Below are 17,910 nucleotides of genomic sequence, written 5' to 3'. Positions count from 1 at the left end.
TTAAATTTACATGGCTGCCGCGCTGAGCCGACAAACAGCTGATCAGCTGTTTGTCAGCTCAGCGCGATAGTCTAGCCGCTCCCCTGCCGACATCAAAGGTATTTGTCGACCACCCAAGTATGCCTCCTGGGATGAGGTTTACCTGGGTGGTCGACAGATACCTTTGATGTCGCCACCCGCACGTCCAGACTATCGCGCTGAGCCAACAAACAGCTAATCAGCTGTTTGTCGGCTCAGCGCGGCAGCCATGTAAATTTAAATGAAGCGGCAATTATTTAAATCGCCGCTTCATTTTCCTATGTCTGGTAGCCTAATCTACATGCCTCTGGCGACAGAGGCATGTAGTCTAGACGTACCCTTTATTGTAGCATCCACCAATCATTTCAGTTACGGTAACATAATCTTGGCATTAAACCAGCAACATCTGGGGCTACTGGTTTTTCCATGATTACATGCAAATCATATTACCTATTTTGTAAAATAGGAATGACATTTATTTCATTAGGGTTTTGCAGGGCTACATTTTTATACATCACTTTGACCTTCCTGGATTAAGGGTCTATATAAATTAGGAATGTAATAGTATAGTCAATTAACCAATAAACAAAAGCTTATTAAGTATTACTATAGATTATACACATTCCCCACACACACATATACACCCTTGCCAGTAAATTTTTTAACAGGTTGGCTAGCAGCCTGGCTCGGTCCTGGCTTGTGCCAGGTCCAGGACTTACCCCTTCTGTGGTTCTGCATTTAAAGTGTATTAGGAGCCAGGCAGGTAGGCAGCCCAGCTCGGTTCCAGATCAGCCTGGGTCCAGGACCTCAGATCACCCTCTGGACAGGGGCTGCTGCTACCCACCCAGCACTGCTGCCTCTGTATCAGAGGCATGGGATGAAAGACAGCCAGCCGGTTCACATGAGGAGTTGATTTTTAAACTCACTTCCCTCGTGGTCTAGCTCCCCTTGGCATCCCACGCAGCAGTGCAGAGTGGCAGAGGGCTCCTTGGGAGTGAGGCCACAGCGCATTGGGTGTCTGCCCCACCCCCGAGGACTATAGAATAGTAAACTGATAAGAATTCATGAGGTTAATTGATTATTCAATTAACCAATATTTAACATCCCTAATATAAATACTATGTTCTATTTTAAATGGAAAAATTGCTTTATGAATTGAAATATAGTTCTACTCCCCTTCTCCCCTTGGAGTCTTAAAAAGATTCCGTTAAACAGATCACAAATATTTTAATTCTGCATCTGCATAAGAATGGCCATACTGAGTCAGACCAAAGGTCCATCTAGTCCTGTATCCTGTATTCTCACAGTAGCCAGTGCCAGGTGCCCCAGAAGGAATGAAGAGAACAGGTAATCTCAGAGTTATCCATCGCCTATTGCCATTCCCAGCTTGTGATAAACAGAGTCTAGGACAAGGGTAGTCAATAATTTTTGACCAGGGGCCACTTCAGAAATGTTTGAAGTGGCCCCAGGCCATCCCAGAAGGGATGTGGCCTTTGTGCTTCCCTGCCCTCAGACTTTGATTGCTCTGGGGGTGGCAGAACACACAGAGTCTTTGCCCCCACCGCAATAGAACCACCAGCTGTTCCAAACATCTGGCGGTTCCTTCTGGGTGCCCATGCCCCTGGCAGTGGTAGGAGACTTTGCATGCTTCCCCTTTCTGCCCCCAGGTCAACCAGGGAGCACAGAACTTAGAGTTAACCCACCAGCTGAGCAGCACGTGGCAGTTGACTTTAAGTGCTGAGCCCCTTGAGGGCAGGCGGAGATTTCTCCCACCAACCCACTCCCTGCCCTCAAGCCAATCAGAGCTTGGGGACAGGGGGAATGCCCTATGTTTTCCACCCTGCCCTCTTCCTGCAAGGAGCATGGAAGTGGCACATCCCTCACAGAGCGGAAGGAGATTTCGAGTTGATCTGGCCAGCAGAAGCCCTGATTGGCCTAGGGGTGGAGGGGAGCAGTAGGGCCTCCACAGGCTGGATCAACTTGCTTGGTGGGCCAGATCAGGCCCCCAGAGGCCCTTTTGCCCACCCCTGGGCTAGGGACATCATTCCTATCCACCATCCTGGCTAACAGACATTCATGGACCTATCCTCCATGTATTTATCTGTTCCTGTTTGAATCCCATTACATTCCTGATCTTCACATCTTCTGGCAAGGATTTCCACAGGTTGTGCGTTTGTGAAAAAATACTTCCTTTTGATTATTTTATACTTAATTTCATTTGATGGTCCCTAGTTCTTCTTTTATTATGAGACACCAGGCCTGATTTTCTAGACTGCTGTCATATCCTCTTTATTCTTCTTTTTTCTAAAATGAAAAATCCTAATCTTTTTAATCTCTGACAGCCGTTCCAAACCCCTACTCATGTTTGTTACCCTTTTCTGAACTATTTCCAATGCAAAGATATCTTTTTTTAGATGACGCAAATAGGAATGTAAAAGTGTAACCATTCAAACAGTTAACCGAAAGGCATCAACCTATCAATTCTCATTATGGTTACACGCTGACTCCTGCTCCTGGGGAGTCAGCTGTCACCTTGCGCTGCAGTATAAAGTTACATTGATCCTGCAGTGAAGCCAGTGGGGCCAACAGCCAGGAAGTGGTACATGTGGGGAACCAGTTTATAAACCCTCTCCTTTTGCATACCTGCTCCCAGCTGCCAGACATGCTCCTGGAGAGCTGGCTGTCTCCTTGTGCTGCAAGCTGTGTGGCATAAAGTTAGGATTTAAAACAGTTACATAGTTACATTTCAATCCATTTTTACATCCCTAGAAATGACTACCCATGCACACAATATTCAAGATATGTGTGTTGTGACAGACCTCTCCCCTATGGTTTATGAAATGCAAATTTCCGTGTATAATCTGTCGTTCTTAATGTCTTAATCCACTGGGTCTGTTTTATTTTGGTGTATGTATCATTCTTGTGTATAAAGTTAGATATATGGAGCATGGAATGGTTTATGGTTTTTAATGTGCAAATGAAAGCCATCAAGGGTGTTTCCAGTGCTGGGACGCTTCCATGTCTGGGCAATAATATGCAAACAGCCCCTTTTGTTCTTTAAGTTGTAGCTGTGGTTGGTCCTAGGAAGTCATATGACCTCCCTAACTGGTATGGACTAGCCAGGTAACTTCCCATGTAATAGTCTGAATCTATAAACAATAGGAAGTTTAGCAAAGTCTTTGTCTTTGGCTGGCATGACACACCCGAGGGAAAGACCCAAAGACACCAGGGAGAAGAAACTTCCCTGATTTTTAAGGCTTAGCTGGAATAAGAACAGTTTTAAGGTACGTTTGTAATACGTTTCTACTGAGGTTTTAGTGTTAAAATTAGCTAAGTATTTTCTGTTACTTTAAGTTTATAATCTGTTTTGCTCTGCCTGTTCTCACTTATAACCATTTAAATCATACTGCTTGTACTTAATAAAAATCACTTTTATTTATTATCAGTCCTAGTGTAAATAAGTGTTATCTGGGGGAGCAATCAGTGTATACATTCTCCTTTCATTGTTAGAGGGGGCTTACCTAAATAATTCATTTGGGATTCTGATCCTATTTAGAGAGTGGTATCCTGGGAAGCTGGTAGCCCTAAAGTAGTGGTCACCAACCAGTAGATCGGTATCTACTGGTAGATCTTGGAGCCTCTGACAAGTGATCCTGACTAGTTTGGCCAAGAGGCTATCAAGCGCCGTAACTTTAGCTGTCATCTTCCTCCCCCAACACTCCCCCCATTGCTGTGCACCTCCTGCCCTTTGCCTTGGAGAACTGCCTCCCCCACCCATGGGAGCCTCCTGCTTCCTGTGCAGGGCAGGGGAGGGAGAAGAGGAGCGCTGATGTCAAGGTGCCTCCTCTCCCACCCTGTATCCTATCTCCACAGAGCAGGGGGGGTACAACAGGACTTGGGATGGAATTTTCTGGCTGCTTTTGGGAGTGGTACAGGGCCAGAGCAGGGGTGAGCCTGCCTTAGCCTCATTGTACCACCACCCAGGAGCCAACTGAAGTAAGCAGTACCCAGTAAGAGCCCACATCCTGAAACCCTACCCAAATCATGAACCCCCTCCTACACCCCAAGCCCGTGCCCTAGCCCCAAGCACCCCTGCATCCAAACACCCTCCCAGAGCCTGCACCTAGAACCCCCTCAGCACCCCAACAGCCTGCCCCAGGCTCAGCTCAGAGCCCCTTTCACACTCCAGATCCCTTAATCCAAGACCAGAGCTTGCACCCCAGCTCTCTGCCCCTGCCTGGTGAAAATGAGGGAGGATGGAAGAGGCAGGAGCAAGGGTATTTGGGTTTGAGGTAGATCTTAGATTGCACTTAAATTCAAAAAGTGATCTCATGCTTAAAAAGGTTGGAGACCACTGCCCTAGAGAGCTGGAAAATGAGTGGCAGTGGCTTTGTCAGCACCCCAAGAAGCAAGGGGTCACCTGTGAGCACATCTTATCACAGGTGTACCATGGATTTATAATAGATATGTAGCCGCATTAGTCTGGTCTTGCTGAAACAAAAGAGAGGACTATGCAGCACTTTAAAGACTAACAAGATGGTTTATTAGGTGATGGTTTACCAAGTGGGTCTGGCTCACGAAAGCTCATCACCTAATAAACCATCTTGCTAGTCTTTAAAGTGCTCCATGGATTTATAAGATATTCTCTAATTATCCCTTTTTTAATGATTTTTAAATCACTGCTCCACTAGCGGACCCCTGTCTGTTCCCCTCCTCCACACATCTCTTGCACACTGGGACACCGGAGCCCAAACTTCCTACTCTTCCCCCTCTCTCCCAGCACTTTCAGAGTGCTATGAATCACCTGATTTGCACTCCCCCTGCACCCCTCTCCTCCCCCAGGACTGGAATGTCATGAATCAGATTTTAGAAGCTGTTCAAGCTCTTAGAGGGAGGGGAGAAGTGAGGATGGAGCGTGACTAAGGCGATTCATGGTGGTCCAAAAGTGCTGGGCGGGGAAGAGGCAAATGAAATTGAAAAATGGAGAAAAATTATTTCCTTATGTTCTCTGTTTTATACTGGTTGAAACTCTCTAATCTGGCACCCTTGGGATTTGACTGGTGCTGAGTCAGAGAATTTGCCAAACCATTGGAGATCAATATTGTCTAGCACTAGCAGCATTACCAAAACTTCCACTGCTTACTGGGCTCTTAGATATTGACAGGTAAATTAGAGCCAAATAACAGCATAGAACATTGAGAGCCAGTACTGGTGGCTAAAACAAACTTTATGAGACCATGGGAAACTTGGCCATGCCCATGATCAGGACTCGACAACCCAGAAGAGCCGGGTTCGGGTGATCTGCGCATGCACAGAACGATCTGCACATGTGCAGCTCGCTGGACAGCATGGCTGGCGAGCGGGGCTCGCTGCAGCTCAGCGAGCCCTGCCCATGATAAGTGGATATCCAGATAACTAAAATCATGCCAGACCATAGATGTTGCCAGAATAGAGAGTGCCGAACTAGAGAGATTTAACCTGTAGTAACCTTGGCAGTTTTTTGTGACAACAGTAGGTAAGATGCTTCAGACTAAAATGTGCATATTTTTTTAAGTTGCTATCACTGTATGGGTTTTCATAGCTAAAGGGTTGATTCCTTCATACTTCTACAATGTTTTAAACTACATGTTCCAAGGGTAGTAACAGTAGACTGATTCCTTCCCTTCTTTAGGACCAAATTGTGAGTGCTTACTAATGTGACTAGTCTCATCCAATGCAAATTCTCACCAGTAAAACCCCTGCAAGTATGGGTTATTCCCTACTATAAATTAAGAGGTCACTCAGAGACTTAACAGAATAAATAGCTGTTAGTTTTGCTTCTGCACCAGGTCCCCGTGTGCCGCTTCAATTGTTTGACATCTCACCAGGCACTGGATTGGCTACCATCTGGTTAGCTCTTCTTTTTATAAGAAATAGGCTTTTCCTGGATTTCCTTGGCCAAAATTTTCCTTCCTCATGCTGTTAAGTAGTGTGCTGAGATGGCTGCATTCCAAACATTCTGTGTGCTTATAGCTGTGATGCACTTCAGGATTTTTTAGAATGTAGACTACTAAGTAAATATAATTTATATTTTTTATTGTTGAACTTCAGTGAAGCTGCCTATGTGCAAAATGTAAATTATACATTCTGGGTACGTCTACACTAGCTCTCTAGTTCAAGCTAGGGATGCAAATGTAGCCGACCGAATATCCCACGCTTCGTTAGCATAATCTCGCCCGTGCATTATTCCACTCAACAGCTGATTCTAACCGTGACGTGCACTATGGGACGCGTTAGTTTGAATCAAACCCCTTGGAGTAAATCAAAAAATGAGGAGTAATGTTAGTTCGAACCAAGGGGTCTGATTTGAACTACTGCGTCCCGGAGCACACTTCCTGGTTCAGATCAGCTGTTGAGCAGAATAACACGCAGGCAAGATTATGCTAATGAAGCGCGAGATATTTAAATCCCACCTCATTAGCAATTTTGGTCAGCTACATTTGCATCCCTAGCTTGAACTAGGGAGCAAGTGTAGATGTACCCTCTGAGAATACTGAATGGATTTCTAAGTGTCTTTCTTAAAATTTATTCTGATTTACTTTATGAAGAACCCTCTACTCAATATATATTGTAATCAGTGGGTTCGTGTATAAAAGTATGATTTCATTCTAGTTGGAATCAGAAACTTAAAACTAGGGATATTAGAAATCATTTATTTTAGTATTTGTGTAACTGCAAAAATTCTTAGCGGTTACACAGTTACTAAAATGCTTCCCCTGGAAGTGGGGCCAGCAGTCAGTGTGCTCTTTACCCCACTCCTGGGGATCCCCCTGCTCTCCCAAACTGCTGCCTGTGTACCAGAGGCAGCAGTATGGGGTGGCAGGTGGGAGCTGGTCCATGAGGAGAGCTGGTTTAAAACACAGGGAAGAGAGGGGGCAAGCTCCAGCATTCCACAAGGCAGCCTCTCTCTGCAGTGGGCCCAAGCTTCCGTGGACAGAGGCTGCTCCGTAGCAGCATCCAAGTTCACTGCGGATGGAAGCTGCTCCATGGGATGCCAAAGCAGCCTCTGTCTGCAGGGAACTCAGGCCCCATACAGACAGGTGGTGCTGCTGCCTTCTGCTTCTGTCTCTGTATCAGAGGCAGCAGCAAGGGGCATCAGGAGGGAGCTGATTTTTAAACCAGCTTCCTACACAGACCAGCTCCGGCCTGCCTCCCTGTGCTGCTGCCTCTGACAGGCACCTCTCCTGCATGCTCTTCATTTAAAGCTAGGACCAGCAGGCTGGGACTGAGCCAGCCTGCCAGTCTGAGTTTTAAATGCAAAACACAGAGGGAAGGATGTTATGGTTAACCAGAAATGTTAACCGAGAAGCAGTCACTTATTGATTAAACAGCGATCTGGCTAGCTGCCAACATCCCTATTTAAAACTATCAGACAATTTCCTTTGTGGATCAGGTAGTCGGTGTGGGTGCTTTAAATAATAATAATTAATTTGCTCTTCCGTAGTTTTAGAAGAGGTGCTCCAACTGCTCTATTATTAATTTTTGAATGCTCATGTTGTACCGTATAGTCACAAGTCTAAAATGCTAGGTAACCTCAGATTTATTACAATGTAAAATCTGACTTACATGTAAAGAGATATCCTCACTGATAGGTAATAGTGAACCTATCCACTGCATTTTAAGAAGCTGATGACATGTCTACTGTCATGGCTGATAAAGATGAGAATGGAAGATTAATTCAATATACACATTTGCAAGATTGCCCACTGGTGATAGTCAGATGGCCAAATAGCTGTTTACAGTAAGGTAGTGAAGATTTTTCTTTAAAACATATATATTCACTTTAAACAAGACACAGCTATTCAGTAGTTATGCCTAGATAAAGACCCATGACACCATAAATGAGCTGTTGTAATCATGGTTCTTCTGTAAGCTTCATCCTTTGGATAAAACAAATACTACTTTAAAATAAAGTGTACTCTAGGGAATGCACAAATACAGAACTTCTGCATTGATTCCTCAAACAGCTGTGTATTTGCCTAAATGTTCTGGGTGAAATCCTGGCTTAGATGAGTCAATGAAACAATGGTGGTGGACTTAAGTGGAGCCAGGGTTTTTTCATCCTGTATTTATTTACACAGTAGGTCATTGAAGTCTATAGATAAATAATACATATTTTAAACTTTGCTTGAAGTCTCATACTTCCAAAACAATTTTCTCTTTTTAAAAGAATATAAAATACAGACATGCACAAACTGTATTAATGCAATGTATCAAATTTCTCTCTCGCTTACCCTCTTTCTCTCTTTTTATATATATATATATATGTATATATATACAAATTTCCTGTAGGACAACAGAGTGATGTCACTCTGCGTCCTGCCTGCCTCCTTACCCCTCCGTCTCCCTCCTCCGCCCCATGCAGCGGGAGGTAAAATCCCCAGCTTGAGCCCGACCCCGGTGCTTCCCCTCACAACTTGGAATTGCTATTGAAGGACCTGTAGACTCCTTTCCTTTGGCTCCCAGTGGGAAGGTGGCCTCTCCAGGTAGGTCTGGGGCAGTGAGCAGCACAGATGGGTCCTCACAGGAGAGGGGAAAGGACAGTGGCCCCCCACTCTACTGCTTTCCCCATCTCAGCAGGCCACAGTGCCCCAGAGTGCCATGTGCACACTGCAGTACCTGTGCCTCATTGCACCCCAGGCAAGATGGGCAGGCACTCCTGCACCTCCATTCTTCCCCCCCCCACCCCCACCCCCACCTTCACCAGATTGCACAGACAGGACAGAGCAGCCTCCAGAGCACAAGCACGGCTCTACTAAACACAGCCCTCAGACTACTTCCCCTCAGTGCCCCCAGCCTCCTCACCCAGCCCTCATGCTGCTTCCCCCCAAGCCTCCTCCCAGCCCCCCACCAGCCTCCCAGCATTGCCCTCAGGCTGATTTCCCCCAACCCTCTTCTCCAGCCCCACCAGCCTCCTCGTCCTGCCCTCAGGCTGCCTTTTCCCAAGCTTCCAGCCTCCTCCCAGCCACCTTCTCATCACTGCGTCAAGCAGCCTCCCGCAATCTCTTCCCACTGCCCTCAGCTTCCCCCAGTCCTCCTGCAACCTTCTTGAGAAGTCCTCAGTCACTCCTTTTGTCCTCAAGGAGCTTCCTCAGAGCCCCCTACTCATTCCACTTAGTCAGCCACCTAGGCCAGTCTCGCTCAACATACAGAACTCCCCAGCCTCCTCCGAGTCCGCGAAACAAGGGCACACATTTCCCCAACCTTCTCCCAGACCCCCAGCTTCCTTTCAGCCCACCAACCCCCCATACTTCACACAACACTTTATAACCCCCCTGAACCTCTGCAACACACCTGCCTCAAGAAGTTCCATACTCCTCCCACAGACTGTTTACAATCTTCTCCAACATAAACACTAACTCCAGTCAGGAGTTTGCCTGGCCTCCAGCTCCACACACACATTCTATAATTAATCCCCACTTCAATAGGGCACAGTGCATGGGGAGGAGGAAAGAGCCCTTGCCAATACAGCACCAAATCTACAGCCATTATGTCACTCTGTCCTGCCTGCCTCCTCCCTTTCTTCCCGGTACTCTGGGGGAAGCCGCGGTTACCACACCATGGTCTCAGCCCTGTATCGGGGGGGACAGCCAGGACTTCTTCAGCCTTCGCTTGGCCCTCCCTGGTGGCCCGGGGAGGGGAGAAGAGCTGGGTCAGGGGCAACCTCATCCCTCTCTGGTGGCTGCAGGGGGAGGATCAGAGAGCCAGGGATGGCTCAGCCTTGGCCCTGCCCAAAGGCCAGTGGTGGGAGAGTGCAGGCTGGGGCTGCCATGCCTCGGCCTGGCCCACCCTGGTGGCCGGGGGTAGAGCCAAGCCTGCCTACCACTAGAGCAGGGGGTTTGGCAAGCATAGCAAGCAGGGGGTGCAGCCCCTACTATACACAAAATTAATAAATTCATGACAAAGCTCTTTCCATATTAGAACATCATAGCAAGGAGTTTTTCATACAAAATAGGCAATCTCTGCCCTGAGGAATTTACAGTTTAGGTAGGATAAGACAAAATGACAAGAGACAAGGATGTGAAAAAGGTGGATTTATACTGTAGGTTCTGAGGCTTTAAAACAAAAAACACCAATACATACTCTCTAAATGTATTCTTAGTTCTTGTAAGAGTGTAGTAGCGTCTTTTAAGAGACATGCTGCTGCCCAGGGTCACTATTTGCTCTCAGCTCTTTAAGGAAAAGAAAAATTATGAGAGATGTAGACCCTGGGGCACAGGGATCATGACAATCAAAGTGGCGAGGAGTCCTGTGGCACCTTATAGACTAACAGAAGTGTTTGGAGCATAAGTGTTAGTCTATAAGGTACCACAGATCTCCTCGCCGCTTTTGCAGATTCAGACTAACACGGCTACCTCTCTGATACTAATCAAAGCAACTGCCTGTGCTCAGTGACAAAGATATTTGGACAGAATACTGGGTAAAAGGCATCAGGCAAAAATAGCCACGGCCAGGCCAGTGTAGACAGGCAGCAAATTTTTGCACAAGAGTGGCCGCTTTGGCTCAAGATCGTGCCAGTGTAGACACAGCCAAGGGGAGGGAGGAAGGCAGGGGCAGGGAATCAGCACTGGCTCAGCATGTCTACATGGTTTGGGGGAAGGTGCAGGGAAATTGAGCTCAACTAGGTTGCAGAGTGGGGAGGTCTGAGGAGCTGGGCTGGGCAGTGGGGTGGGGTGGGGTGGGATGTGTGTGTGTGGAGCTCAGTTTGACTGCAGGAGGAGGGAGGTGCCAAGAACCGGGGCTAGACTCAAGGGGAGGGAGGGACAGGGAATCGGCTCTTGGCTCAGCAGTTTTGTGGGGCTTGGAGGAGGTGCAGGGAAATGGGGCTCAGCAGTCCTGTGGGGGAGGCATGCAGGGAACCAATGCAGGGCTCAGCTGGGCTGAGGTGGATGGGGGAGGGCATACAGAACAGACGGGCAGCTCAGCTGGGCTGTGAGGGGCTGCAGGGAACAGGTGCTGCACTCCCTTGGATTGTGAGGGATGGTTTTGGGGGAAGTGCAGGGAACCAGCAGGGGTGGGCAGCTTAGTTCGGTTGCAGGGGATAGAGGTGCAAAGAAGCCTAGTGGGGAAGGGGGGGAACCAGGAGCCCTCAAATGACCTCCCCTGGTCCAAAAATTCCTCATCTGGGACCAGTCAGGTCTAGAGGGTGCCAGATCAGGGAGGTCCAACTCCTACCCAAGTCCCCTCCTCACACCCTCCCTTGTAGCCAGACACCCTACATCCAGCCTGCTTCTGCACCCTACCTACCACCCAGATCTTGTCCCCTTCCGCCCCCCAGCTCCATCCTAGATCTTGCACCCCATCCCTATCCTGCTCCTTGGCAGCCTTGCCATCCACCCTAGTACCGCCCTGGCCCCAGCACCTTGCCTCACACCCCAGGACTCAGCACCACCCTGGCCCTAGCCCTGGCCCCAGCACCCTGCCATCCACGCTAGCACCCAGCAGCACCCTGTTCCTTGTCCCAGCATCCTGCCAGTCACCCTAGTGCCCAGCAGGACCATGTCCCTGACCCCAGCACCCTGCCACCTGCCTGTCCCAGCACCCTGCCACCTGAGCCAGCATCCTTCCACCCAGCAGCACCCTCTCCCCAGCACCCACTAGCACTCTGTCCCCTACCCCCACCAGCACATTTGGGACCACGTTAGTGAGGCTTGGGGGTTTTGGAGGATCTTTTTTTTTTTTTTTTTTTTTTTTTTGCATCTCACTTGTGTGGCCCCAACTGACTTTTCTGTGGGTCAGTGACCTTTGACTCAAAACAGGTTCCTCACCCCTCTCATATATAAAGACAATGCTAAAACCTTTTGAGTTTGACATAATATTTTATTTAAAAATGAAGTCAGGCCAACAAGCCCCTAATTGGGACCGAACCCCCATTTCATTGCTGCATCATAACACTCCTGCACCACCTGACCCCAAATCTGAGCCTATCATACACTGGAACCCCCTGTCCTGAGCCTCTTACATCCCCAAACTCCTGCATCCCCACATCCTCAGTCTTCTGCCACAACATTCCTCCACCATCCACACATCACAAATCTGTGTCCTGAGCCCATCATACTCACAAACTTCTTGCCCTGAGTCCCTAACATATCCAGCCCAAACTCCTGCACCCTCACATCCACAAGCCCTGGCTTGCTCAGCACCCCAACCTTCCACCTGAACCCAACACTCCCCAGCCTGGAGCCCCCTCCCTGAGTCAACAGCCCCTTCTCCTGCATCCAAATTCCCTCCCAGAGCTTGTACTTCTTACCCCTTCCCACACCCAAATCACTCATTCCCACCCCACACCTCACTCTCACTAGGTTGAGACAGGTATAAAGGCTGGGTATAGCAAGCGATGGAGAGGAGGGGAACAGAGCGGATGAGGCCTCACAGAAGGGAGATGGGGGGGGGGGGTCTTGGGAAAGGAATGTGATTTTCATGAATTGGTGGTCCCTCGCCCCGCCCCCCTTTTTCTTTTCTTTTTTTTTTTTTTTTTTGCTTGACAAACTTAGGGGTTCCTTGAAATTCTGAAAAGCTGAAAAGGGTTCCTTGGCCAAATATAATTGGGAAACACTGGATTAAGTGATTGGTATACAGACAGTAACACACCCAAGCCCAGCTTTAAGTGTCACTAGATTCCATCCTGACACAGGTAATGACAAGAGGCCAAACACCTGGCAGTACCAGAAAACAGGTAAAGGTGCAGCTAGCCTGATACCTATTCAAATGTAAAATTATTAATTTTCCTAATACTGTACTTACACTAAAACAAGTAGTCTGCTGTTACTGGATGAATATCTTATTTATTTCTGGAAACAAACTACATTTTACATATCTCTTCCACTAGCTTGTTTTACATTATGACAGGAACACTACTGACTTTGCAAAAGTGATTTATTAAGCCTCACGATCTATCAAGAGACTTGAATATTGATGTGTTCACATTAACATCCTGTGTAACAGCTGAATACTAGATCTGTCATGACACAATGAGAATCGTATGTTGCAGAGCAACAAGTGACAGAAGGCTTAATTAAAGCAGAATTGACAAAGTATCAGAGGCATTTAAGACAAAATAGCTTTGTTTTATAGAAAGAAAAGCGCAAAGAAAGGACTGCTTGGTAGAGAAAACATGCATGGAGAAAGGGGAATATTAAGGTAACATATTGAAAGGCAAAACTAATGTAGAAATATGAATTTGCACTACCGGATAAAAATAATTTTAATGTATTTCTTGCTAGAAATGAACAAAGCTTTCAAAAGTACAGAAGATTGACCTGGTTTTGCTCAAGTCCTTAAATCGATTAATTTTTGTTTTTTGGAAAATAAAATGAAAATGTACATGCTTCCTTTCAGTCATTGTTCTGGGTTTTGGGTGGGATGAGGGGTTCAGTATGAAGTTTACCCCAGGGAGAGAGGGGTTACCCCAGCCCTTTCTCACTGCAGCAGCTGAAGCTTCCTGCCTCCCCCACCCCTCATTCATACAGAAACATTGCTAACTGTTCCCCTTTATCAAGGAGCGAGGGGGAAAGCACACAGTTTTCTGGAATTCTCTCTGGCTGGGGAGTGCAGGGCGCTAATGAATCTAGACCTGCCCCAGCCAGGGGACATGTGCCCCTCTCCAGCTGTGCCCACAGAAGCTGCAGTGGCCATGGAGAGATGTTTTTCACCTAGCCTCAAGCTGCTGCGGTTACAGAGAGCAGAGGTAGTACTCTCTCCTTGAGGCATCCTGCATACTGAACCCTTTATCTCCAGCCCCACCCCAGAGCAATGATTCCAATGAAGCATGGACATTTTCATTTTATTTTCCAAAAAACAAAAATTGAGTTAAGGACCTAAGCAACACTAAATATGTCTTCTAATTTATCTATATTAATGGTTTAAACGCTGACTAAATCTAGTTACTTTAAGTGCAAGTTTTCAGTGAAAATACCAAATGTAAAGTGCTCTTTAGAGTATTTAAACAGAGGGACTTTACCAAGCAGTACATCATAGACTGAAACAGCCAGATTTTAAATGCCATCACAATTAAAGTTGATTGATAATTTTAATTCTAACCGGCAGTTTTGTTTTCCTAGAACAAATGCAGTCCGCAAGCTAATGGATACTTTGTTTCCTACATAGATTCTTTCCTTGCTTTAAACCAAAATATACAGAGAAGATGCTTTGTTAGAGCTCATTTTAACAATAATTGGCCTCCTTGCACTCTCTTGTGGGGAGGCTCTTCACATTTGTCATTTTGATCCATACGGGAATTTGCAAACTTTGCTCTCTCCTGCTTCTATTGCAGGAGTTTGACTTTGTGCCATCCACCTAATTGACAGCAAGTGGGATAATCAGAAAATGTCCCCAAATGTCTTAATGCAGGTGGTGTGTTCTTCCCTGATTAATCTGTCTCGGACATCAGCCAGAGACAGAGATATGTGCCAAATAATGCATATCTTTTTCTAATATTGATGAATTGTAGAGAGACATGTGTGCATCTTTCTTTTGGCTGACCTCCAGGAAGGTGTAGTGATGTGAATTAATTTGGGAGTTAGCAGATGGGGTTGCAGCATACATATATGTTGCTACAAAAATGTGGTTCTCTGGAGTCCAAGTTTGTTGGTTAGAGGTTTCTGAAACTAGATGTAAATTGTGTGGTGCTGTTGCTCTGCCTAAACTGCATTTAGTAAGAAAATGGAAGTAGTCATTTGGGAAGTAGGCTAGCCCAAAACATTACATTTTTATAGAAGGGATTGAAGAAGAATCATCACTGAAACCATGTTTCTAATGGAGTGGGAAATACTTTAATCTCTCCTTCACATTTAGGTGATTTTTTAAAAATATGTCAGTTTTAAAGAACACAACCACAATTACATAATATAATTAATTCTTTGTGTTTTAAAACTGATCACACATCTACAGATGAGTATTTAAAATCTGAAAACAAGGAATTCTGAATTGTGGATCAAAAGATAGAGCTCATTTATGTCAAATCTCCACTTCCCAGCCATTTCTACCATGTAAAAGTTATTGGAATTTGTAAATAGATTTTAAGCTGATTTCTGCAGATAGGCCTGGATAAAATGTAGTGAATAGGGCTGTGTTCTGTCATGAAATAAAAATAAAGATATTAGATTACATTTACAAGTTAGCATCAGAAACACTGCATGATTCTTATGTAAAATAAGTATTAAAGGAGGTAAGCCTGTTTGTTTTTAATTATGTATTGTGGCTTTTACAAGTCACTTTTCTAAGAACATGTACATCATAAACTTAAAAAACAACAAATGGTCTGATAGCACTTTATAGACTAACAAAACATGTAGACGGGATCATGAGCTTTCGTGGGCACAGCCCAGTTCTTAAAATGACTGGCGTTTTGAGTTTAGGATGTGCAGACCCAAAATAAATAGGGGAGAAAGGAAAGGGGGGAAGGAAAAAAAGGGGGGGCAGGAAACAAGGAGCAGAGGGTATGAAAATGTCAAAAGGGGAAAAAAATAAGCAGAGCTGGTAATCTATAAGAATGTACACATTCTATAAGAATCTATACATTCTTGCGTTATTACCCTTTCTATCTAATTGCTATTCTATGATCCTTTTCTGCTTTTTTTAACTATCCAATCTTTAGGAACTTATAGATTACCAGTTCTGCCTTGTTTTTCCCTTTAATATTTTCATACCCTCTGCCCCTTCTTTTTTTTCCTTCCCCCCTTTCCCTTCTCCATTATTTATTTTGGGTCTGCATATCCTAAACTCAAAACTCTGGTCATCTGAACAAGTGGGCTGTGCCCACAAAAGCTCATGACACTATCTACGTGTTTTGTTAGTCTGTAAAGTGCTACCAGACCATTTATTGTTTATTAAGTTTATCCTGTATAGGCTAACTTAGCTACCCCCTGAAGCTTATGTACATCATAGTCTGTTTTATTTGCAGATGTTTATGACTAAGTACAAAAGCAAAGTCATGGTTTTTTTAATATAGCAGATCACTTTCAAAGAAAAACTGGAGCTTATTTAGAGAATTTACTCCAAAATTCCAAAAAGTATAATTATATGCACACTATTCCTTGATGTATGTGATATATGACAAGAACAAATGAACAAGATTGGTGGTTTATTCACAATATAGGTAAAATCACGATAAGCAGTAACAGGTTATGTACAAGGAGTCTTGAAAAAGACGGTACAAGAAGTTTAGATATTATTACCTGCCTTTTTAATTCAGAATCACGATTTTCGTACTGTACATATTTAATATGTTCTTTTTCTGAGTGGGAGTGCTTATTCCTCTCTTGGAAAACTCAGCAGTGACATCCTACATGTTACTTTATTTAATTCTTTCTGAATTAGTAGTTGTCCTATTTGCTTTGTTAGATTAGGCCAAGAAAAAAAAATCATTGTTTTGCAAGGGCTATAACTTGAGTCTGAATCAGTTGTTTGTCCTAATTTGTGTCTGAATATTTTATATGATCAAGACAACAATGGCAGATAAAGTGAATTAACATCTGCAGGAAAAATAGGTTGAATTTGACCAAAATAGTTTGCTGATTCTTAGGCCATTGCAAGACCAAAAGGTAATTCTTTAAACTTTTGATGAGATGCTGCTATTGCCCTTTCTTCATAGTCCTGACACTAAGAAAAAACTAAACATAAAATAATTTAACCTCACTTTTCCCCACCAAAATACCAACCTATTCCCTTGCTACTTGGATCAGAAGACCACCAGAAGCAGAATACTCCCTTTCTGTGGTGGAGAAAGAAAGTATCAGTGTAACAAAACAGAAAGCTGAAACTACCTATTATAGCATAAAGTCATGTAAACACAAATAAAATCTGATGAGGTTCAACAAGGACAAGTGCAGAGTCCTGCACGTAAGACGGAAGAATCCCAAGCATTGTTACAGGCTGGGGACCAACTGGCTAAGTAGCAGTTCTGTAGAAAAGGACCTGGGGGTTACAGTGGATGAGAAGCTGGACATGAGTCAACATGCCAAGAAGGTTGCATACTAGGTTGCATTAAGAGGAGCATTGCCAGTGGATCCGAGGGTACTGAGGGAGTTGGCAGATGTCATTGAGGAGCCTTTGGCCATTATCTTTGAAAAGTCGTGGAGATCGGGAGAAATCCCGGATGATTGGAAAAAGGCAAATGTAGTGCCCATCTTCAAAAAAGGGAAGAAGGATGATCCAGGGAACTATAGGCCGGTCAGTCTTACCTTGGTTCCTGGAAAAATCATGGAACGGATCCTTAAGGAATCCATTTTGAGGCACTTGGATGAGAGGAAAGTGATTAGGAATAGTCAGCATGGATTCACAAAGGGCAAGTCGTGCCTGGCCAATCTGATTAGCTTCTATAATGAGGTAACTGGCTCGGTGGACATGGGGAAGTCAGTGGATGTGATATACCTTGACTTTAGCAAGGCTTTTGATACGGTCTCCCACAATATTCTTGCCAGCAAGTTAAGGGAATGTGAATTGGATAAATGGACGGTAAGATGGATAGAAAGATGGCTAGAAGGCCGGGCCCAGCAGGTTGTGATCAATGGCTCGATGTCAGGATGGCGGTCATTTTCTAGCGGAGTGCCCCAAGGTTCGGTTCTAGGACCGATTTTGTTCAATATCTTTATTAATGATCTGGATGAGGGGATGAATTGCACCCTCAGAAAGTTTGCAGATGACACTAAGCTGGGGGGAGAGGTAGGTACGCTTAAGGGCAGAGATAGGGTCCAGAATGATTTAGACAAATTGGAGGATTGGGCCACAAGAAATCTGATGAGGTTCAACAAGGACAAGTGTAGAGTCCTGCACTTGGGACGGAAGAATCCCAAGCATAGTTACAAGCTGGGGACCAACCGGTTAAGTAGTAGTTCTGCAGAAAAGGACCTGGGG

The 17,910-nt window shown here is 45.2% G+C and overlaps 1 protein-coding gene across 1 annotated transcript in view; it reads left to right on the top strand.

The window, feature by feature from the left end:
- BICDL1 (BICD family like cargo adaptor 1) overlaps positions 1 to 17,910 on the top strand; it is a 176,988-nt gene that overhangs the window by 978 nt on the left and 158,100 nt on the right. The window contains exon 2 of the mRNA XM_075898124.1: positions 13,132 to 13,197. The gene's annotated coding sequence lies outside the window, so the exon portion shown is untranslated. The remainder of the gene's footprint in view (positions 1 to 13,131; positions 13,198 to 17,910) is intronic.

This window comes from Pelodiscus sinensis, chromosome 15 (assembly GCF_049634645.1).
Source record: "Pelodiscus sinensis isolate JC-2024 chromosome 15, ASM4963464v1, whole genome shotgun sequence".
In the NCBI taxonomy this organism is placed as follows: Eukaryota; Metazoa; Chordata; order Testudines; family Trionychidae; genus Pelodiscus; species Pelodiscus sinensis.
This window is presented reverse-complemented; position numbering and strand designations above follow the sequence as displayed.